At 40.1% G+C, this 24,055-nt stretch overlaps 1 long non-coding RNA gene across 3 annotated transcripts in view; it reads left to right on the forward strand.

Moving 5' to 3' along the window:
- LOC143669710 (uncharacterized) overlaps positions 1 to 19,053 on the forward strand; it is a 43,297-nt gene extending 24,244 nt beyond the window's left edge. For 2 of the 3 annotated variants that reach the window (XR_013169003.1, XR_013169004.1), the window contains 3 exons: positions 1,327 to 1,518; positions 8,137 to 8,431; positions 18,558 to 19,053. This is a non-coding gene — a long non-coding RNA (uncharacterized LOC143669710). The remainder of the gene's footprint in view (positions 1 to 1,326; positions 1,519 to 8,136; positions 8,432 to 18,557) is intronic. The other variant, XR_013169005.1, reaches the window with a different exon arrangement.
- The last annotated feature ends 5,002 nt before the right edge of the window (positions 19,054 to 24,055 follow it).

The raw sequence follows: 24,055 nt of genomic DNA on the forward strand, positions 1-24,055 counted from the left end.
TTAATTTGGACACTTTCACTTCCTTCCTTAGAACTGTAAACTTGTAACTTATTAAATTCCCCTTTTTAAAAGTCATTCCAGCTCTGGTGTATCACATTCTAGCAGCTTCCAAACTGACACAGAGCCAAATACTCTCAATTCGCCCAGGAGTCAGAGAAGATGAGAGACTATCCATTGGAAGACAGGTTCAGATGAGTTTTAGAGGATAACAATCCAAAATCAAGATCCCGACAGGCCATGCTTTCTCCTGGGCTCCTTAGCATCCTGGGATAGAGTCCTCATTTTCTGGTGGACTTGCTCTCCTCTTGTGTTTGCTTTGGTGGTTTCTGCTGACTTCTAGCTTCTCTGACCAGTCCAGACGGTCAGAGAGAAATGCCCCCTGACTGGCTTGCCAGAGTATGTTACTGGATTTCTACTTCCTAGGTCCTTGGCTGCCATGTAAGAACAAATTCAGAGGCACAGCACAGATTCTGTGCAGAGAAAGGAACATGTGGGCACTCTCACAAGTAAAGAAAGATGGAAGGTGAGAGGTCCAACCTCACTTGATGGCAGGAGTTGAAAAGTTACCTTGCAAAGGGGGTGGGTGGAGAAATGAAATACAGAGAGGAGTGAAGAAATGAAAGAAAAATTTAGTCCATATACTATCAGTATATTTCTAATGGTTCCTTATTTAAAGAATTTGCAAACAGACTTATCCAAGCACTGTATATCTAAAGGACACAACTGAACACTCAGCTTCACCACAAGAATATAACAAATGACTGAAAAATTTAAAAATCTCCTCAATATTTCATTTCAGAAGGATACAGGACAAATCTGACTTATGTATTAAACCAAAGGCTTTTTCTGGAACAAAGTGTGTAACACAGGGAACCTTCCCGAAAATAGGTACCAATGAAAGTTTCACTGTAATTAGCTTCTACTTTATAAGGATACAATTTGATATATTTTTTTCTACCTAAACCCAGATTCTCAAAGGTCATCTAGTCCAGTGGTTTTCAATCCTGCCCTGATTCTGGAAGCCCTCAGTTTTCCCAGAAGAGCCCCAGAGCCCCTTCTCCCTACTGGGGTGGGGGGAGCTGGCGGGGTGAAAGGTACAATGGTGGAAAAGGGTTGGACCAGACGCTCTTAAGGGTCCACAAATTCAACGAGAGCAGGTCTGTCTTTTTCTATTCTGTCTATTCAACTTCGATATCCAATTTCAATTAAAAGAAGTTCCACAGCTTTTAAAAGGGTTGGAAAACTGCCCATCAAATTCAAACCCTTCATGTAGTAAAGCTAATACATTTGAGAAATATAGGTTAACTTTACTTTTTTTACTTTAAGGATACAACTTGGAGATCTTTCCCCACAGGAACTGTGGATCTGCGTAGGATGGTTTTAAGGACAGCTTGCTCTCCCACAATGTGGAAATGCCACGACTGATGTAGCCACTTCCTGGGCGATGGACATGGGTATTGTTAAACCTTCTGCCATAATATCCATCTTTTTACTTCCGTCTTCCCTTCTTGGCTGAGGGTAAGTACCTTCTTAAGACATAGGTAGTATCTTATTTATTGCTATCTGTTCAGAACTCTATACAGTGCACCAACTTTTAAATTGTTACTAATTAAGACATGAATGAAATTTGAATGAATATAGACAACAAGTGGTCCGATAAATAAGGATTTGGTCCAGATTCTTCTATGAATGGGCTCTCTGACCTTGCACAGATCCCATCACCTTTCCATGTTTTGGTTTCCCTACTGAAATGAGTAGATAAAAGAGCATCAGCTCGTTTTGTCTACTTTTTTGACAGTTGAGTAAAATGTATGGATTAAAAATGAATAATAAGGGGAACAAATGTTAAAATAAATTTAGTAGATTGAAATGCTAGAGATCAATGAAAGGGAGGGGTAAGGGGTATGGTATGTAAGAATTTTTTAGTTTTCTTTTTATTTCTTTTTCTGAATCGATACAAATGTTCTAAGAAATGATCATGATGATGAATATACAACTGTGTGATGATATTGTGAATTACTGATTATATATGTAGAATGGAATGATCATATGGTAAGAAAGTTTGTGTTTGTTGTTGTTTAAAAAAAATTTTTAATTAATAAAAAAATTTAAAAGTGCACCTAATACATTATTTAAAAAAAAAAGAGAGAGAGAGAGAGAGCATCAGACCTACTCATCACAGATGGGGCTTCCAGCTCTGAAATCTCACGATCCTTGGTGTTAGATCGACCCAGGATCTGATCTCCTTTTCAGCCATGCAGACTTATCTAGGGGAGAATCCTCTCCCAATGTCAATAGAGCCTCCTCTTACTGGGTCACCACCAAGAGCTCAGCCTGCTCAAAACTTGATCCTTTTTTCACCTGGAAATTGAGTCTTTAAGCGCAGATCCCTTAACGTCCTGGGGAGCCTTATGGGATAATGTTGCATGTGGGATGAAAATCTTTATGTGGGGGGTGTTTGCCTGGGCAAAAGTGACTGGCTGGGCAGGTTCACACAGTTTACTGCTATTTGCATAAAATGTTCCTGTCATGCAGGGTATTGTGACTTTTCTGCAAAAGGAAAAAAAAAAAAAAGCATTATCAAAGGGCCTTGCAATCATGGGAAAATGTATGTTAACATTTCTGCCTGGCTGATAATCTCTGATGTTACCCTTGGGAAGCCCCAGTTCTCAGAGTGATTTATTTGTCAGGGTTGCGATCTTTTGCTCCTATAATGGGTTATCTGGCAAATGTAGCGCTGGGAGAGTTTTGCATGCTTTCTTGGGTGTTTGTTTGTTTCTGCTTCCCGAGGTGAAATTTTCATTCAAACCCAAGAAATAACAAAAAAGGAACAAAGCATCAGTGGGCTTTTTTGCATGTTTGCTTGCTTGTTTCGTTTTTCATGTCCTTTTTTTTGCTTTTTAAAGCCAAATTCTGAATGTTTGGCCATCAGGGGTGAAGCTGGACTAGGTCTTTCTGACTTTTCCAGGGATATCTTTGCTTTTATGTTTCTTTGGTATACAGAAATCCTGTAGAGACAATATTATACAATTCAGGAGATGAAATCTTGTCGAGGGACCAGAGAACAGTCTGTTTTGTAGCACACAGTAGGAATAACTAGTGGGAGAGATGTCAAATATCCAGAACTCTGGGGCTTTTGTGTGAGGGAGAACACGTTGTCTGATCTCAATCCACTCTTGCGTTTGAAAATCATGTGATCTTTGTTAAGGCTCCTGAGTACTTCCGTATAATGTACCTGCATAGAATAGCTTTCTTTCCACTAGCTCCTTAGAATTCCCCATTGTTTGGAAATAAATATCAAATTTGTAGCCTGAAATTTTGAATCCAGTGTTCAAATAAATTATTTTTAGCAAAACAGCTCAACTGTGGACTTCACTGGGTTGTTGAAATTGGACAGATACCTAGCTGTGCAGATAAATGCCTGCTTACCCCTTAATAGATATGTCTTTATGGCAGAAAAAAGAAAGTATGATTTCTTTTCTCACTGGGTTTACAAAGGAATAGAAACAAGGAAAATTAACAATGATGTATCTTGAGGCTGTTTTTGATTAAGTACCAAGAGAGCAGAAAAAATAGTAATATATGCTAAAAGTGATATTTAAGATAATATGAGTCAGGGGAAATCCAAGCTTTATGGTTATGCCACTAAAGTGTCCTTACATCTTTGACATAAAAAATGTGATGTAATCTGATAACAAGCTCAGAGTTTGGACATTAGTTATTCCACTGACAACATTCCCTGACCTTGAACTTGAGGCTCACATGAATGTTTTTTACTCTGATGGGAAATATAAAAACTAAAATGACCATAGAGGATTATAGTATCTAACTCATTAATTAAATGAAATTCTTTGGGAAGCCTTATATATTCCCTGTGATAGCAATTGCTGCAGCTCCTCCTTATTTTCAGTGAAACAGTATTTGGGGACAAAACTTTGGCACAGAAAATAAAATCAGAATCTTTCTTGCAAGAACTGTAATTATAGGGGATGCCAGTTTGAAGCTATCATTTATCCCTAGAAATCCTTTTTTAATCCTGATCCACTCTTGTGGAAGCAGCCATTTCTTTTAATCCTGATTCAATATCACAGGGTGGAAATTTTTTATTAGATTATCTCCATGGAGATGTGAAGTGCCCAATTATGGGTATGACCTTCTGATTACATGAACGTGGGTCTTGATTAATTTACTGGAGTTCTTTAAAAGAGGAAGCATTTTAGAGAGAGCTCAGAGCACAGCAGATGCAGACATTGGGAGAACAGTTACTTAAGAGCTGACAGAACCAGCACGAGACCCGACGTTTAGTGATGCAGGGTCCAGCAGACCTGAGATGCTAAGCAATCTAGAACCCAGAGTTATGTCCCAGAGGAGCTAAGTGAAGGCCTACAGAAGTCAAGTTAAGAACCCCTGCAGGAAACAGGGGCTGAAAGCAATGGAATTCAGGAGCAAGGCACCAGCAGATGCCAGCTACTTACCTTCCCAGCTTACCCTTCCTTGAGCCAAGGTACCTTTTTCTGGGTGCCTTAGTTAGAACATATTTATAATCTTAGAACTGTAAACTTGCAGCATAATAACTCCCCTTTATAAAAGCTCATCCATTTCTGGTATAATGCATGCTGGCAGCTTAACAAACTAATACAGATTTTGGTGCCAGAGAAGTGAGGCGCTATGGTTTGCAAATACCAAACATGTTGGAACGGCTTTTTAAATAGACAAGGGGAAGAGTCTAGAACAATTGTGAAGATTTTGATAGAGAAGGCCTAAAATGCTTTGAAGAGACTGCTGGTAGAAATGTGGACTCAAAAGATAACTGTGATGAGGCCTTAAATAGAAATGAGGAATGTGCTATTGCAAACTGAAAGGACGGCGACCCATGTTTTAAAGTGGCACAGCATCTGGCAAAATTGTGTATTGCTCTTGGATGGAAGTTAGAATTTAAAGACAACAACTTGAGATACTTAGCTGAGGAGATTTCTTAATTAAGTGTGGAAAATGCAGCTTGGCTGCTCCTTAAAGTTTATAGTAAAATACGAGAGGAATGAAATAAGTTGAGAACTGAAACTTGGGTATAAAGAGAACAGAAACTAATGGTTTGGAAAATTCTGGACTTCCAAAAAATGAGACCCCAGTGAATAGTGCCCTACATGAATGTTAAACCAAACATTGAACCAGTCAGGATTTCAGGAAAAGCCAGGATTGGAAAGGGAGTTATGCAAAACAATTTGTGGAAAGTGTAATTGTCTGATGGTTTTGATCCTTGTGTACTATGTGGAAAATCAACACATTTTTTGCAAGAGCTGTATGAACAGATCCACTACAAGTCTTGAATAAAAGGGACAGAAAAGGGGCAAAATTGAAGGAAAAATGGCTTCAGAGGCAGAACTATAGAAGCTCAGGTCTACAGCCAAGAAACCTAGGGCCAGGAGAACCGACCCATCCATGCATTCGAGAGGGTGAGTTTGCCCTGAAGGCAGAAGGTGGGTCTTCTGCCTAGATGTTCTGGAAGAGTTATGGTGCCCCAGGCCTTGAAGAGGGTGGAGCACATTCCTTGGGGATTAGGGGGAGCCTGGTTGCCACCCCATTGATCTGGAGAGGTGAAACACATACTCCAGAGATGTCAGAGATCCTGAGTGTTGCCCCAAAGCTTGGAGAGGGTGGAGTTGAGAAATAGGTGTTCTCTCCAATGTCCCTCAAAGTTGCAGCCAACACTCCAGCATTTACAGAGAACAGAGCTGCTGCATAGACCCTTGGAAAGGATAGGATTGCTGCTTTCTAAAGCCCCAAGGATAAATGACTCCCAGACTTTGAAATCCAATGGGAGTTTGTTCTACAGGTTTTTGGAACTTTGGGTCTGATGACCACTGCATACCTTTCAATTTCTCCCAATGTCAATGGAAACATGTCTCCTATGACTATCCCTCTTTTTTATATTGACAGCAGATAACTTGTTCTAAGTTTCTCAGGTCCACAGCCAGAGGAGAATTTTTGCCTTAGAACAGACCATGCCTGTAGCTGACTTTGATGAGATTTTATACTTGCCTTAAATTTGTATTGTTACTGAAATGGTTTAAGGCTTTGTGATATTATAATGGAATTTAATATATTTTGCATATGGAAGGAAAATGTCTTTTTTGGGGGGTTCAGATGGAATGTGCTAGTCTGAATCTATTATGTACCTCAGAAAAGCCATGTTTTAATCCTGATCCAATCTTGTGGGAGCAGCTATTTCTTTTAATCCTGATTCAATATTGTAGACTGGAAACTTTAGATTATCTCCACGGAGATGTGAAGTGCCCAGTTGTGAATGTGACCTTTTAATTAGACGGAGATGTGACTCTACCCATTCCAGTTGGGTCCTGATTAGTTTACAGGAGTCCTTTAAAAGGGGAAATATTCTGAGAGAGTGCAGAGCAGATGCAGATGCTGGGAGAACAGTTGCTTCAGAGCTGGCCAACACAAGACACAGATGTTTGGAGATGAGGGTCCCAGCAGACATCACCATGTGCCTTCCCATGAGATGCTAAGCAAGCCAGAACCCAGAGTTGTGTCTCAGAGGAGCTAAGTGACATCTCAAAGATGCCAGGTGAGAAACCCCTACAGGAAACAGAGGCTGAAAACAATAGAGCCCAGGAGTAAGGGACCAGTAGATGCGAGCCATATTCCTTCCCAGCTGACAGGGGTTTTTGTCCTGGACAAAACCTTAGTTTTGTTTGCCTTAGTTTGGACATTTTCTCAGCACTAGAACTGTAAACTTGTAACATATTAAATCCCCTTTTTAAAAGCCATTTTGTTCCCGGTTTACTGCATTCTTGCAGCTTAACGAACTAATACATAGAGGTTTTAAATTGAAGTAACTGCCAAGTTTCAACCAGCACATTAGAAAATAGTGGTGAAACACTTTCCAATAGCAGGTGGTTGTAATAGTTTTCCCCTTTAATGACAGTGAAATGGAAACATGTAACTACTCATGGCTTACCTAATATTGGTTTATTTGTTTCTTTTACTGGCTTTCAACATAACTTCTAACCCCCTTGTGCCTTCTCTCCACCAACTCCTTGCAAAAGAGATTACGTTTAATTTTTACCCATAATCACTCTATCATTAAGGATAATTCAAATGCATCACTTTGAGGTTCTTTTTTTAAAAAGTCCCTACTCTGGAGTAGATAAAGGAGAGATTAAGTAAAATATGTCTCCTCAAGTTGTTCCTCTATAATGGTTAACCCCTCTGCTGGATAGAGATGTAGATACTTTTCGATATCCTCTCTCCATCCTTTTAAAAATTAAAAGGAGAGATTAATCATCACTTATTTTGTAGGATACAGCATACTATTAGCAGTTTCCCTGAATAAAAACTAGAATTTAAAATGGGTCTTATGATTTCTCTCTTTTTAACATGGGCAGGCACCAGGAATCGAAACCGGGTCCCAGCATGGCAGGCGAGAACTCTGCCACTGAGCCACCAGTGCACTGCCCGGTCTTACGATTTTTAAAAGTATTTTCTAGTCGCCCAATTGATTTCTAGAAGTAAAATCTTGTAATAAGTAGTTCATTGCCAGGTTGAGGCCAATGAAATGGCCAATTTTGTAGGACAAAAACTACTGCTTATTGGCAACTTCATAAGGTTCAGCCCAATAATAACCCAGCCGAAAGCCAAAGGACTGCTTTAAGGAGCTCTGCAAGGGCCCATGAACTTTGAGCTAGAAAAAACCTCCTGCTCCATAATTAAAGAAAATAATAATTGTATAATAATAAACAGGAACTAGTACATAAATAAACAATAAAAATATTCCTTAGATGAGTGATGCATGTCTCAGTTTGAAATAAAGTATAAATGACGAATATCAGTTTTTCCTTTGAGTTATGAGAGGGGAGCAAGCAATGCAGTCCGAGGTGGCTACAAAGGGGTGGTGGACAGAGGCATGGAGAAGCAACCAAAAGAGGCCTGTGCCCTGCAAAGCCTTTTCCACATGTATGTTACTTACGTTACTGGAAGGTCATTGTGGTGGTTTGAAGCTGTTATGTCCCCGGGAAAGGCATGTCTTTTTAATCCAGTCCTGTGAGTGTAGACCTTTGGCGGGTTGGACCCTTTATTTAGGTTATTTCAGTTGAGATGTGACCCCTCCTTTTATTTAAGGTAGGTCTTGATCCTCTTGCTGGAGTCCTTTATAAGAGGATAAAGTGCATACAAGGCAGAGAGATGAAATGAAGAGAAGCTCATAGAGAAAAACCCTGCAGAAGCTGAGAGAGGACACACAGGAAACAGAGATGAAGCCACTGGAACCAGAAGCTGAAAGCAGCAAAAGCTGGAAAGAAGGACCAGCACATGCTGGCCATATGCTTTCCCTTGTGGCTGAGGTGTCCCTGACGCCAGCAGCTTGTCTTCAGAGTGCCTTGAATTGGACATTTCCATGGCCTAAGAATTGTAAATGGTAAGTTAATAAATCCTGTTTGTAAAAGCCAACATATTTCTGGTCTATTGCATTCCAGCAGCTTTAGCAAACCAAAATAGTCACCTTTGCAGGTTATAGTTAGTCTGTGTCATAGTACAATCCCTTACATATAGCAGCTGAGGGAGCTCCTTCTCAGATCTATAGAAATCCACTGGATCTTATCAGAGCTCTGCTGGAGAGAGGCTGGATCATTTCTCAAACTTGTGGCCATTGAGATGCTGCCACTGGTTGTATGCGGCCTTTTGGTTTGAGGAGCTGCCCCTGACACCCATGTTGTGAGTATTTGCCTTAAGCTTACAAGTTACTCCCTTCAGAGGCTTCTCTGTCCTAGCCCTGGGGCTCTGCAGTCCACTAGCACAGAGGTGGCCTAAGTCCCCTCTGGGCCACCTTATAGCATGGAAGAGGTACCGCGTCAGGGATATTCATCTATCTGATTTCCACTGCCTGCTCCTGACCACTCCAGTGTCATTTTTGAGCTGATGCCCAGCCAAGGGTTGCATTCTCTTAGGGGCATGTGGCTTCCCCAAAGCTAAGGTGAAAAAGTAGAGAAAATCCTCTTTACTTCTGGACTTGACTTGACTTAGACGGATATTTCCAAATGGTGCTCTCTTCATCAAAGTTAGATGGAAAGGGTAGTGCGGGGGTGAGTATCAACTTCTGCCCTCTTTGCTTTCCCTTTGTGTCCCCATTTCCTCCCCCAAACCCTTCTGGACCTGAAGGGATTTGGGCTTTTTTTCCTTATGCCATATTGCCCTCTAACTCTTGGGTGGCACCTTTTGAGCCCAGTCATCATAATCTACCATAATCCATCGTAATCTATAATCTCTACACTACGGGAAAAAGTCCTTCTGAATTCATTGACTTGGTTCTCAATATGTTTGAGGAAGAAACTTAGAAAATCTTACATCCTTCAGCAAATTTTGATTTTCAAGCCTATCATCTTGATTCAAAATGTCCTTTTGAATGTTAGAAGCTGAATATGAACTTTCACATACCTTTCTTTGCATTCATGCTATAAATTTCCTAGGGCTCTCATATCTACATTTCCCCAGGGCAGGGTAGCCAATGGTATGACCCTAGCAGCTGGTAAATATTAAAATGCTTCCACATTGGGAGGTTAATAGCTGCTGCCTGAATTCCTCCGCATGTCCAACCACTGCAGCCCTCACCTCAGCACCATCTAGCAGGTAGGTGACACCTGCAAAGCAGTGGCCCCAGGACCCTGCTCCCAGCTCCAGGTCCTTTACTGTTCTGATTGGCAGGTATGTAGGCTCCACTAATTGTTAAGTAATTTAAATCTGACTCCATCCCACCACTCAGCTCAGTCTCCAGAGGTGGCAGGTAAGGCACAGAGAAGTACAAATGAGAGAGCAGATGAATACGTTTTTTAAAACTATTACCCCCTCTGCAAAAGAGCTCCCTTTCAACCTCTTAAGCAAAATTCGTATGAAGTGAGGTGAGGCAGGATTAGATCTTCCTTTCTCCTTGCCACCAGGCAGCGTTCAGTTTAAGGCTCACATTCTGGAGTCAGACAAGTTCTGGCTGTGCCACTGATCAGTTGAGTAACTGGGGGTCAGTTGTTGATGCCCCTGAACTCTGGTGTCTTGGTGGGTAAATCAGAGCTAATGCTCCTTACATACAGCTGTGTGGGGATTTAATGAGATAATGAGCAAAATGTTTAGCACAGTGCCTGACACATAGAGAGTAGCTATTATCATTACTTAAAATTTTTTCTTCCAATTTTTAAAATTTTAACAAAATCCTATAAAGCTTTGGTGTGGTGTAGATAAAAATAACATCAACTTTATGGATTTGGATATAACAGGAAGAGATGGGATGAACTTATCAGGGTCCACAGTTACAAACGTGAGAGCCCAACTGTGGCCCTCCTAAGCAGGAGGGTTTATTATGTGTACTCTCAGTGGGGATGATACTGCCCATCAAGAGGTAGAAATTGGTTTATGAGTAACAAACAAAAGCTTAGATATTAAAATGGTTTGTGACCTTGCATGGGGTCATATACAAATGAATATACAGTTTATGTGTGATATTAAAATTTCATGGGGGAGGGCAGTGCACTGGTTTTTGCCTGCTGTGCTGGAGACCCAGGTTCGATTCCCGGAGCCTGCCCTTGCCGAAAAAGAAAAAAAAAAGAAAAATTCATGGGGGAGATGAGGGAAAAGAGAATGTCTAGAAAGCTTCTTAGGGGTTCACTAAAGAAGGGTATAAAAGTTGTAGAGACTCTAGTTTATGAATAGGAAGCGGGCAGCTCTTGGGATCCATGAACAGAACCCAGCTCTGAGATCTGGAACCCAGCACAGGTCAAAGAGAGGACAGCTGGCAGCCAGAGGCTCAGCCCACATCATGCCACAGAAATAGTCTTATTAGGGCATCCAGCCTTGGCCTTATTGCCCAAACACCTTCCTATGGCTTTGGCTCACACATTCCACAGCCTCAGAGTTCCAGGAGCCCACATTCTACAAAGACTCACTCAATGCTGTAGTCCTTGAATGTGTTCAATTAGCAGGCAGGAATAGGCAACAAAGCCAGTATTTTCAGGTCATGTTTAAGTCCCAGTGTAGCACCATTTAAGCCATTTGTTCAGTGTTACATAGCCCTTGATTTGGGTTCCCATCAGCCCTAGCTCACACTGTTCACCCATCTTTACATTTTCAGATAAGTGTATTTTTATCTTCTAATGTTTGACCTGTCTTCCAGGAGGCAAACAGAGATGCCACTCGTTCCTTTCATGCCTTCTCTTTCCCTCCAGTGAGGATGGTTCCTTGGATCCTAAGCCCTTTTTTATTTATTTATTTATTTTTTTCTGTATGGGCAGGCACTGGGAATCGAACCTAAGCCCTTTTTAACATCTGGCCAGTCTGTGGAATTTTCACGGCTCATCTTTTTAAACCCAATTTTCTTATTATTCTCTGGATTTCCCTTTATCAGCTATGCCCATAAAACCAGGTAAAATAGGTGGGAGCCTATCATTTTTACTCTTAGATTTGGGTGGGATGGGAAGTTGGGGGAAAGGAAGCATGGAGGATAGCTGGAAAAATTCTGGTGGCTGGTATCAGGCCACTCAGGATTGCCTGTAGTGCTTCTTGGTGTGGGTACTATGCCTTGCTTTGCATAATTAGTGTGTTCATATATTTTGTGCAATGTTTTACTGCATCGCACATGTTATCTGTAGCAACAACACAAATGACGTCCATTTTCTAACTGAGGACATGCATGTACAGGAAGAACAAATTGTTGGATTCAGGAGTTCAAAAGGAGAAGGTTAGGAACTGCAGTAGGTTGAGTTATGTACACCAGGGGGGAAAATATCCTTGATCTGTTCCTGTGGGTGTGAATCCACAGTAAAAGGGACCTTTGGAAGATGTCCTATTTAGTTAAGGTGTGGACCAACTGAGTGAAATTGGGCCTTATCCTGATTACTGGAGGATTTGTGAAGAAAAATCCACCTGCAGGAGAGGAAGCAAGATGCTGGAATTCAGTGGAAACCTGGAAGAGAAAGGAGAAGATGCCACCATGTGCACTGCTGTGTGATGGAATTGCCGAGAACTGAAGGATTACCAGAAACCAGTCTAGAACGCCAGATTCTTCAGAGAAAAAGCATCGCTTTGCTGACGCCTCAATTTTGGACTTCTCCTAGCCTCCAAACTGTGAGCCAATAAACTCTCATTGTTTAAGCCAACCCATTGTATGGTATTTGTTTTGACAGCTGGGAAACTAAGAAACAACTTGTTCTTATATCACACTCAAGCTAATCAAGATTGTCTCTGATTTCAGCCCCACAGATAATTGGGTGTCTCTGTTTTTCATAAATTGAAGGCTCTGTGGCTGTTACTCTAGATATTTCTCCTCTCAATACTGGTCTAGCTGGCTTCAACACAATAATATTCATATCCATAAAGTCTTGGAACAGAAGTGCCTCTCTCTTCAGATTATTCACTCATTTCTCTGTGCAACTGCGGAGTCCTCCAGGTGCCTCCTATTTCTTGCTTGTTCAGTATAGGCATGGTACTAGGCTATATGACTAGCTGCAGAAGACTCCATTTAAGCTGTACAATAATCCTCAAAGGTAGTTACTATGATTACCCAGATTTGACACATGCAGAAATTGAAGCTATAAATGACACGACCAAGAACATATAGCTAAGAAAGTGGCAGAGCTAGGATTTAACTATCTATCTGTCTGACCCTTGCATCTGGGTTCCTCAGTTGTTTTCTAAGTTGTTTATAAGTTGGTTTGAATAGAGTGGGCCCTTAATCCGATATAATTGGTATCTTATGAGAAGAGAAGAGATACAGCTACAGCGACACCCACAGGCGAGAAGGCCATGGAAAGATGGCGGCAGAGACTGGAGTCATGCAGCTTCAAGCCATGGGATGTTGAGAATTATTGACTCCCACCAGAAGCTAGGAAGAAGCAAGGAAAGCTTCTTCTCTAGGGCCTTCAGAGGGAGCATGACCTTCTAGACCCCTTGATTTCAGACTTTTAGCCTCTGGGAAAGTGAGAGAATAAATACATTTCTCTTGTTTTAAGCCACCAAGTTTGTGGAGCTGTATTACAGTAGCACAAGAAAAATAATCCAGCGTCTAAAATCTTGAGGACCAGGACCATGACCAAAGAACATAATAGTCCTGCATTGAATACTTGTTAAATGAATGAATGTACTCTGGGGTATTTCTCTAAATCTAATTTTGAGATATCAAGTGAATATTATGTATTCAGACCATGACTAGTGACGTTCCATGTGCTGAACAATGCATTGGCTCAGAACTTTGAACTCTCCTCTAATTTCCCGAGAGAAGAGGCTATTTTCTCCAGCGTGGGTGTCTTCTATTTCCCTACCAATGCTTGTTTTTTCCTGTTGAGTGCTTATAAATATACTGGCCACCTATACTATGAGGACATTCTGAAAAAATGGGGGGGGGGATGGTGATCGTAAGAATACAAAGTTTTAAATACGTTTCTAGCATTTAAAATTTGTATGACACATGGGGTTGACTTGTAGAAAAAAGCAGTTTTTCCTTTTCTTTTCTTTTCTTTTTTTTTTTTTTTTTTTACAAGCAATTACAATTGGGAACCATTAGATATTTGAGAGAAAGATGGAAAATGGAGGTTATCTTTTTTTTTTTAAGAACTCTTCCTCATCTCAACTTTATATATTCTAGCTTGCTTGAGGGAGTCAACTTCATAGAAAAAAGGATTTTCTCTTCTTAATGGGTCACATATTTGGAGCCCTGGTCTCAAGGTGCTGTCAGGTCCCTGGCTTCCCTCTAATGTTTGTAATTAGGGCACACCCGGATGCTAAGTCTGCTTTTTGTGCTTGGGTATCCATGAAGAAAAATAATCACCCATGTCTCTACAAAGGGATTCAGAGAATAGATTCATAGGATATAGAATTGAAAGGCCCCAAATGAATCTACAATATGATTCTAATTGAGAGAAAGAAGGGGGAAAAAAAAGTCTTCTAGCTTCCACATCAGCTGATATCTCCTTGAAGTGACTCTCTCTCTTCTTCAGAGGTGACCTCTTTGCAAAGAGACTTCTGGTGGAATTATTTCCAGCAGACTTACAGGTTAACATTAAAGGCAAAGGAAGAACTCTGACTTCAAAATGTCAGCAGCATAGCCTGGAGCCCTTCTACATTCTCTCGTAAGAGGCTTTCCACATTGGCCGCACATTGGAATCACCTGGGAATCTTCAAACATTTCTGATCACTCCTCCTGAGATTCTGATTTAGTTTTACTTGGATGAAGCCTGGGCACACTGGGTGTGCTTCCCAGGTGTTTATGATGCAGAGCCAAGTGTGAGAGTCTCTGTAAAGGAATTTAATAACATTGAACAATTGTTAATGAAGGAACAAAGACGTGAGAGTTCGCTGTTAAATTAGCTATGGATAAGCACCAGGTGGTAATGAGAATCAAACGCAACCTCTGCCCCAGCCCTCCGGGTATTGGATCCTGAAACTTTGGTCTACACCACCAGCAGCAGAGCAGCATATTCTAGGAAGTTGTTACAAATTCAGGACCTCAGCCCCCACTCCAGGTCTATGAATCAGAGTTTGCATTTTAACCAGAGCCTGAAGCAATTCTTCTGCCCAGCCTAACCTTGAATGCCAGCCAAGAGGCACAGAATAGAGTAGGGAAGTTCCTCCTGTTGGCTTCATGCAAAGGTCAAGTGCAGCTTTGGTTTACAACTCATTTAGCTGGGACATCTCTATGACTCGACTATCAGTGCTTCCCTAGAAATGCTCTCCCTCTGACCCCAGAGAAGTCCCCTGGAATGATGCTTTTTTTCTCTGACCCATCTTGTCTTTCCTTAGAAAGGTGGTTGCAATTGTGTTTGGTGCTCGTGATGATTGGTTAGATGGGGGCCGCCAGTAACATACTTTATACATATAAATCATTGACTCTGGATCTAGGCAGTTTTAGAATAAATAGACTAGACTAAATCTAAGTAATGCATTTCCCAAGAGGCTAACTAGAAGTGATTTCCAAAAGCTATTAAAGGCATTTATGAATTTCATCTCCAGATGAAATGAGTGCTAATGAAAATGGGGAGGTCTAACGGTGAAAGCTAAGGACTCTGTTACTCACTGACTCTCTGAGCCTTCTTTGCTCATCTATAAATGGATGTAGACCATGCAGCCAACACAAAGACTGTTTTGAGGACCCAGAGAGAAAATAAATCTGAAAAAATTTCTAAATGATAAAGTGCGTCACATGAATAAGTTTTGTTGCTGTTGTTAAGAAACCTAATCAGATTGGAAAACCTTTTTCAGGAAGACAATTCTGCCCTCCTGAAATGTGGCCTATGGCCTCTTTTGACTGTTGATGCTGAACGCAATACAATGTGGAAATTTTTATGGCTCCACTCCCTCAAAATATGGCCACAATTTTGGTCCCAGGAAAACTTCTATATATTTGTGTAGTAAGTTGGGAATAGAGAGCATATACAGTTTAGCATCTGGCTTTTTGTCTCAAAACATTTCAGTTTCTCACTCATTAACATTTTCCCATGTCATTGTATGTTATTTGGAAACAGGATTTTTTCATTGCTGTGAAATATTTCATATACATATCCCATAATTTTTTTATTCTTCTATTGTGGGATGTGTGTCACAACTATCCTTAAACCTATATATTAATAAACATCCTTTTTTTCCCCTCTTAGAATACGTTTCTAGAAGTGGATTGATTGGATCAAAGCGATTTTAGATTTTTAAAGCTTTAAATATCTATTGCAAAGTTTCCAAGAAGAAAGGACTAACTGTGTATGAAAATGTTTATTTTGGCATGCCCCTATCAGTGAAGATGCTTTGTTTTGCTTTGTTTAAACTGTATTTGAAGGGCAAAAATGACACTTTCAAATTTTAGTTTAAAAAAAAATTTTTTTGCTTGCATTAAACTCCTTTGATTATTAATAAATTCATATTTCCCCATGTATGAATTGACCACATATATGTTTTTCTTTTGTTATTTCTCACACTTATTCCATTTTTCTATCAGAGTATTTATACACATCTGTAATTTTATTAACTTCACCCAGTACACTGCCCCCAAGGGATGTCTTGCTTATAAAATTGACCACATATTCTGCAATCTATAGGAGTTACAGTCAAGAAGAAAAGTCGTACTCTAAAATATCATAATCTTTCTTATTTTAACATTAAATGATAATTGTAAGTTCTTTCACTTTCAAAATTGAATGAACTCAAACTGGGAAAAAACTAAGCTGAAACCTGACAATACATCAACTAAATGATAGGCAAAAGGGATCTATACAATATAGCCCAACATTCTAAAATTCTCACAACCATTTATCAATGCATTGGATTCTGGGGTAGAATTTGAGTAATAGTGGAATTGCAAAAATAAGATATATGTGATTCAACGACATTAGCAATATAAATCCACTAATACACACACACACACATATATATGAATTAGACCTGACATTTTATAGTCTATAATATAATATTTAACAATATTGTATATTAATAGCATATCATATACGCATGCATTACCATCAACTAGAGGTGCTAATGCCAAAAGAAAGGCAAGGTAAATATTTTAAGCAGGCGAAATCTTGCTTTCTCCTCACATATTGTTCTTCCTAGAAAATCATTCTCAATTTCATAGGGGCCTGACACAAAGGGTTTGACACAAGCAGAGTTCCCATAGGGTTATGCCTGGCAGGTGTTGACAGGGACAGTCGGTGGGTCACATGGGTCATCAATAAGTTGGCACTGAGAATTGTTCCAGAGGTGGCAAGACTCCATTCCAGACACATTGATTCCTCCTAGACCTTACACTTACTATTCAGAGAGATGCTGATAAGATCAAAGGGATGGACTTTCCATGGGTAGCCAAAAGCAAACACCAACCCAACATGCAATCACAAGTTTTTCTATCCAAATTAACTCTATATTACCAAAGACAGCGTAGTAACGCAAAGAATCCATAGATTCTTATGAAAGAAATTGGTATATTTTCAAAGAAATTATAAAATTGTAAGGAAATTAGAAATATCATATACTGTGTTTGATTTTAAATCAACATAAATTCTAAGATGTATCAGCAATTCAATAACAGTTTTAGTGCTGTTTGGAGATGGATCAGAACAGAAAAACTTGACATATCTGTAGAAATTGATTATTAAGGTGAACGAATTTATAAAGTGTTCAAATGTTAAAAGAAATATGCCTTGGAATTGAGTATCAACTAAACTTGAACTTCAGTAGCTTACTGCTTAAGCAACATTTGTTTTCTTTCCCAGTAGAAAGTGCACCCCGAATTACTTAAGGTCAAATCTTTTGGGAATGCACTGGTCCTTCAATGTCAGTGCTATAGGGCTTTACAGCAGTTCTGATATAAAGACCTGTGATCTTTAATTTAAAATGCTCTGCCTTGAGTCATATTACATGTGGCATTTTGAGATGAAAGGAGAGATTCTAATAGGGGTTGTAACTCACACCCCATTTAGAAAAAATTGATTACTAATATTTATTGAGCATTTACTATGTGCCAGGCGCATGCATCATGCTTTTGGAGCCTCAGAATAAACCAAACTTAGGTTCTATTATTTTGTCATTTTTTCAAAATAAATGATGTTCAGAGAGGTTAATTAAATCACCCAAGGATGTTCTGAAAGACTGAAGCTACACATCCCTGGGAGTTCTCAGAGAAATCGAGGCTTCAACCCAGGGCTGGTGCTGAGAGGGTTCTTGACTCAGTCATAGCAAAGAATTCAAGGATTGGTCAGAGTGTGCAGCCAAATGGTTTAATAAGCTCAATGCTGGCGGGTCCCAGGAGTTCTTAGCCGGATGCCTAAGAGCTGCAGAAATTCTCAGAAGTCTAGACGCCGACCAGGGGCTGACACCGTGAAGGTTCTTGACTCAGCTGCAGGAAAGAATTCAAGGGTTAGCCAGTGTGTAAGCTCAAATGCCTAGTGAAAGCCCAAGCTCGAAGGAAGGTGAGCACAGGTGTTCACCAAAGGAAGAGAAGCAACCTGAAGTCAGGATCCTGGCATTTATAAGGACTCGGAGGGGCCCTTCCCCCTCTGGCTATGCTAGTAAAGGACTGATGAGCTGCACTTTTCATTGGTACTTTTTCAGGTGCCCACCTGAGTGAGGACTAGGGGCTAGGTAGGTTGTATATGCCAAAAGAAACTTTTGTTATGGGTCTTAGGATCACTTCTCTCTTCCTTCTCCCCTATCTAACCTACCTGAAGACCTCAAGAGAAAAAGATGAACAAAAACAGGCCCTTTGTTTCCCAAGTATCTTGGCAGTCTCAGATATGTCTCCAGGTACCCCATATTCCCCCCATTATATTGTCGGTTTCTGAAAGCAATCAGGACTCACTTCACTTTTCTAAACTAGGCACCATCTACCTTTTCATTGCACCAGATATTTTTAAATGAAGATTCATTAAAATTAATCCAGAAGTCTCTGTTCGAGTAATGATAATTGGTCTTATTTTGTGGTTAAAGATAGGAAGCTATTTGGTTAATTGATATTTTTCAAGTATAAAACAACCATGAGTATTTAAAGCACTGAATGCTAAACAATTGTTCCTATTTTCTCCCAGGATATGTTGGAGAGCATTGAATGAAGTCTACCCTCCGAGAAGATGGTGAGAGAGTCTTTGATTTGGATTTCTAGAGATTGATCTTTTCCTCAACAAAAAGGTCAGCTGAGAAGGGGCAAAGAAATAGTTAAACCGGTTATGGTGTTTTAAACCCAAACTGCCCCTACAATATTAAGAGAATAAAATGATGGCATGAGCTTGTGTAGATAAACGAGAGGATGTATTGCAGCTGGATTCTTTCTGTGGACATTTGTCCAGCCAGAGTGAAGAGGAAGCGGTAGATGACAAACTCCCATGCTGTCACATGAATGCAGAAAGAAATCTGGTCCTAAAAGGAACATGAGAAATTGATACGAAGTCCCATGAGTGAGCTCCAGCCGTGGCTCTTCACCTGAGAAAACAGCCTGGTATCGATGAAGCTTGATGCAAAAATTTCAGACAATAGAAGCGAGTGCTAAACCAGGCATTTTTATAAAGATCCTAAGATTTCAGCCTACTAAGGCAATATTGACTATGTCAAAGTGATTTCCCTCCCCACCCCCGGTGATCATCGTGCACTTTCTGTTTGTTTACTGCTTATATTTCAGCGATTAAACCTTCAGTTTCCCTGGGAAACCACTCAAAGCCTCATTTTCTCTGAAAAGCAAAGGCAGCGATTCAGACTTTATATCAAAATTTATTTTTAAATTAGAAGGAGTGACAGTATTATCTCCTTTGGGGGGCTGAGGCGAAAATTGTCAAGGAATGGGATTAAGTAAGGCTTAAGACAAAGAAACCCAGTTACAGAACACATTTCATTCACAGACTTCAGCAGGCAAATACGACAAAATACGAGGACACTCATTTTTTCCCTTTGCTGTTTTCTTTTTTTAAGTACAGGATTCCATCAGTTGAACAGTTTTGTAAATACAGGAAAAGTGTCACCGTTTCAGGAAATATAATGGAGATGGATATGGGGACAAATAAGTGGCAGATGCCAGATGGGAATGCGCTGGCAGTGTTGTGGATTTGCCATGAACTATTCATGAGGGCACCCAAATGCACATCTAAGAACAATAGTCAAATGGTTCTTAGGAAATGAGATGTTCCAGAGAAATAGTTGTCTACAAGAAATTGCCGGCACCTAAGTATAAATTAAATATAATCCTGACTAAGCTTTCCCTGTCATTAATCATTGCGCAAGTTCCCTCCTAAGACCTCTGGCCTGCATTAAACTCCAGGAAACATTCCTGGCTCCAGTCTAAAAGACCTAGTGTCTGGGGCAGGAGACTGTGGGAAACAATCAGCTTCTGCCTAAAGGACAGGGGCAGGGCAGGTATTCACCCCTAGGCCTCTTCAAGCCCGGGGTTGTGAGATATTTGCATACTTTCTGGGTCTGCCGATGTCTAAATCTGGGGACTGGTTTGTCACGCCGTCTCCAGACCCATCAGTTCACAAGGCGCCTGCAGTCACTTGAGAGACAATTCCTGGTGAAAATGGGACTCAGCATGGCCGCTGCTGGGAGAACTAGTCTGAAGAATCCCCAAATAATATGTGGAAGCCACAATATCAGGTGCTTCTGGACAACTAGCTGTCTTCTTGCCGCTTCAGCTCGAAAGGGGTTTGCAAACCATTATCGGAGACCTTCAAGAATCCATAATTTCACACTGTGGCACAATCATAAAACTTACACCGGGAACAAACTGGTGCTAAAGTTCCAGCCCAGGAGTTCTCCATCTCCGTTCATAGTGACAAACAAAAACAAAACACTGAGGTTTTTTCTCTGTCAGAGCTGTTGCCCTGGGTTTCCACCTTTCCCTGACTCTGGCCCTGGGTTTTGAGATACTACTACTGTCCACTGATACAAATTGCATCAGACATGGTTTGGACTCAAACCCTGAATATTGGCTTTCTATTTAAGCCTGGAACCCCAACCCTCATGCCACTTGGCTCCTCTGAGACGTGACATCACTTTTGTGTGCCCAGTTGTCTCAGCCTGGCCTTGATGTTTGGCTGCCGTCCTACGTGGTGGTGACCTCGGACAGGCTTTCGTGGGGATCCCCCATAGCTGGTGTAAGAGGGAGCCCACGTTTAAAAATGTGGCACGGTGCAGTCCTGCAGAGGCAGGGGCAGTCTGATCCCGTTCTTGGCCTCCGTCCCCAGCGAGGGTTGGAAGCTGGCCGGAAAAGTGGTCAGGTCTCCTGGGCCAGGGATTGGGTTGGGATGTTCCCAGTGAAGAGAATGGGTTCTTTAAATCCCAGGGAGCGAGCAGTGTAGGGATGCTTTGCAAGCTTGCTGAACCCTCAGTAGCTGAGTGTTAAAAGGGGTTTCTACAACAAAGTGGGCCCGACCTGGCAATGAAGCTATGTCACAGGGCCAGTAATCTAAGCCCAGACAATGGCAAAAGCCAGTGGTCTGGGGAAGGAAGAAATGAAATGCATTTAAACTGAATCAATAAAATTCTTTGCCTAGAAGCCCTCAATAAATGGTGGCTGTGAAGTTAATGGTTAAAGTAGCAAGAGCTCTGGATAGTTCTTCCACCCACATCCCTGTGCTCATGCTCCTTTTGAAAACTCTAATTGTTTTTCCTGCCTATCAGCTGTTATTTCATTGAGCATCAAGATAAAAATGAATGTTTTACAGTTGTGTTGCCTGCGTTTGAATTTCAGTCCTGCCGCTTGCCAGCTGTCTGGCCTTGGGCAAGTGAACCTGAGTCTCACTCTCATTGGGATAATAGATCCTGCCTCACAGGGATGTTGTGAATGCAAGAGTTTTTGACTTATCATTGTGACAATTATTATTATTCTTGGGTATTTCATCTGCAGTTTTGAATTTTCTATGTTGCATTCGGCATGACAATCTTTTCTCTGAAATAATACATGTGAAATATCTGTCATATTTTTACAGAATTATTATCCTCATTATAGATGTGGCATCACTTGCCTGAGACCATACACTAATCTGTGCTGAGGTTAGAACTCAGGTCTAAAATCCCAGCCTAAAGACTGTTGCATTTCACAACAGTGCAAAAATGGCACCTACCTTTACCTTTAGATTCTGTTTGTATTATTTTTGGAGGGTTTATTAAAAAAAAAATTCCCCAAGACTTTGGTTTCATCTCAAAAATAATCCAGATCATATGTAAAAATTCCCAACGGATACTTCTGACTCCTTTAAATATATATACTCATTTTGGGGATAAGTGGGCTCTCTTTTATCTCTTACCAAACCTACTTTTACTTTAAACCTCCAGGAGGTTCCAGTTTGTTAAAGATCTGGTTCTTTAATGCATAAATCATAGAGTAAAATAAAGCAAGAAGCAATGGGACTAGTGGACCTTTCTTTCCACAAGTTCTATCTCATATGGCCCCTAGTCTAAACTTTTTCCTGTGAGCCCAAATTCCACCCAGGTGGCTGCACTTGAAGAGCTGGACTGGGGGAGGTTTTGGAACTCTGCTTATTTTGATATCTTATCAGATAAGAAACTATTTAGATTCTCAAATTTCTAGCCTACTCATTAATATCAGGGAGGCTTCTACTCTCAGGCTGTCAGATAAAGCCAGGAAAATCCAATTTTCCAGCAATAGCAGGTTCCTAAAGTTGCAAATTGAAAGAAGCCCAGTGGTTACTATGCAACTGGGAGAGGATTTTAGCAAGGGTAAAGATGTAATTTGTTGTCAAAAATGGGACACTTCTGAGGCTGAAAAGGGAACTCTTTTTAAATATCTTGGCGACTCAGCATCTGAAAATCATCATGTAATTCACCACTGGAGATAAAAAACATATAGTCATCCTGATATGTGCAGAAAAAGCATTTGACAAAATTCATCATCCCTTTATGATTAAAACTCTCAGCAAATCAGTAGTAGAAGGGCACTTTCTCCATCTTACAAAGGATATATTAAAGAAAACACACTGACAATATCATATTTAATGGTTTAATATTGAATACTTTCTCCCTAAAATAGAAAACAAGGAAATGATGTCTATTATTACATTTCTATTCAATGTTGTATTAAAGTCCTAACTAAGACAATGAAGTAAGAAAAAGAAATAAGAGGCATGCAAATTGGAAAGTAAAACAATTATAATTGTAGGCAATGCAATAATTTATGCATAAAATCCTAGGAATCAGCAAAACAACTGCTTAGTAAATTTAGTAGGGTGGTAGGATACAAACCCAAAATACAAAAATAATTTATATTTCTAAATACTAACAGCAGACAATTGGAAAATAACTTTAAAAGCAATTCAATTTACAATAGCATCAAAACAAACAAAATCTAGAGATAAATTTAACAAGATATATGGCACAGAAAACCACAATGCATGGCTGAAAAAATAAAGAATAAATAAATAAATGTACTATGTTTAAGATTTGGAAGACTCAACGTTGTCAAGATATCAATTCTTCCCAAACTTGCCGAAGATTCATTGCAAGTTCAATCAAAATCCCAGTAAGTTTTTAAAAAATTTTGGCAGAAATTGACAAATTGATTTAAAAATGTCTATGGAAATGCAAAAAAAAAAGCCAAAACTATGAAAAGGAAGGACAAAATTAGGAGATTCATTTACCTGATTTCAATACTTATTATAAATCTACAGGAATCAAGTGGATAAGGAGAGACAAATGGGGCTGAATAGAGAAACCAGAAATAGACTCACAATTTTAGCATCAGTTGATTTTTCATAAAGGCACAAGGCAATTCAATAGGGCAAAAGAAAATCTTTCCAACAAATGGTTGCTAGAACAACATAGGAAAAGTTAACCTCAATCTTTACCTCACACTATACACACAAACTTATTTGAGATGGATCACATAGTAATTCACCAAACATAAAAATTAATACTGCAATGTTTTTAAAAGAAAACATATAAAAGGATTGCCATGATATAAGCATAGGCAAAGATTTTGTAAAGATAAAATTAAAAAGCACTGGTGTTATTTTATTTCCTGGGTTGCTCAACAAATGCCAATACAATGGTTTGGCTTAAACAGGGAAAATTTATTTGCTTACAGTTTTGAAACTTAAAGAAAGTCCAAATCAAGCATCAGGGTGATGCTTTCTCCCAGAAGATTGTGGCGTGCTGTGGCTAGCTGCTGGTGATCCTGGGGTCTTGAGCTTGCCACATGGTATGGCACGTGGTGGCACCTCTTGGTTTCTCCTTTCTGTTCTGCATTCAGCTTCTTGCCTCCTGTGGCTTTCTCTCTCTCTCTCTCTCTGTCTGCATTTCATTCTGCTTAAAAAGGACTCTGGTAGTAAGATGAGGATTCATCCTGATTGGGCTGGGCCACAGCTTAACTGAAGTAGCCTCAACGAAAGGCCCTACTTACAATGGGCTCACACCCAAAGGAATGGATTACATTGAAGAACATATTTTTGTGGGGTAAAAACAACTTCAAACCAACACAAATGTGCAGAAAAGAATTAACTTTGAAGACTTGAGAATGCTATCCTTTGAAAGGCCTGCTTACAAGGTTGGCCCTTGGCCCCCATCTGGGAATTTGGATTTTGAG

Source organism: Tamandua tetradactyla, chromosome 26 (assembly GCF_023851605.1).
Source record: "Tamandua tetradactyla isolate mTamTet1 chromosome 26, mTamTet1.pri, whole genome shotgun sequence".
NCBI lineage: Eukaryota > Metazoa > Chordata > Mammalia > Pilosa > Myrmecophagidae > Tamandua > Tamandua tetradactyla.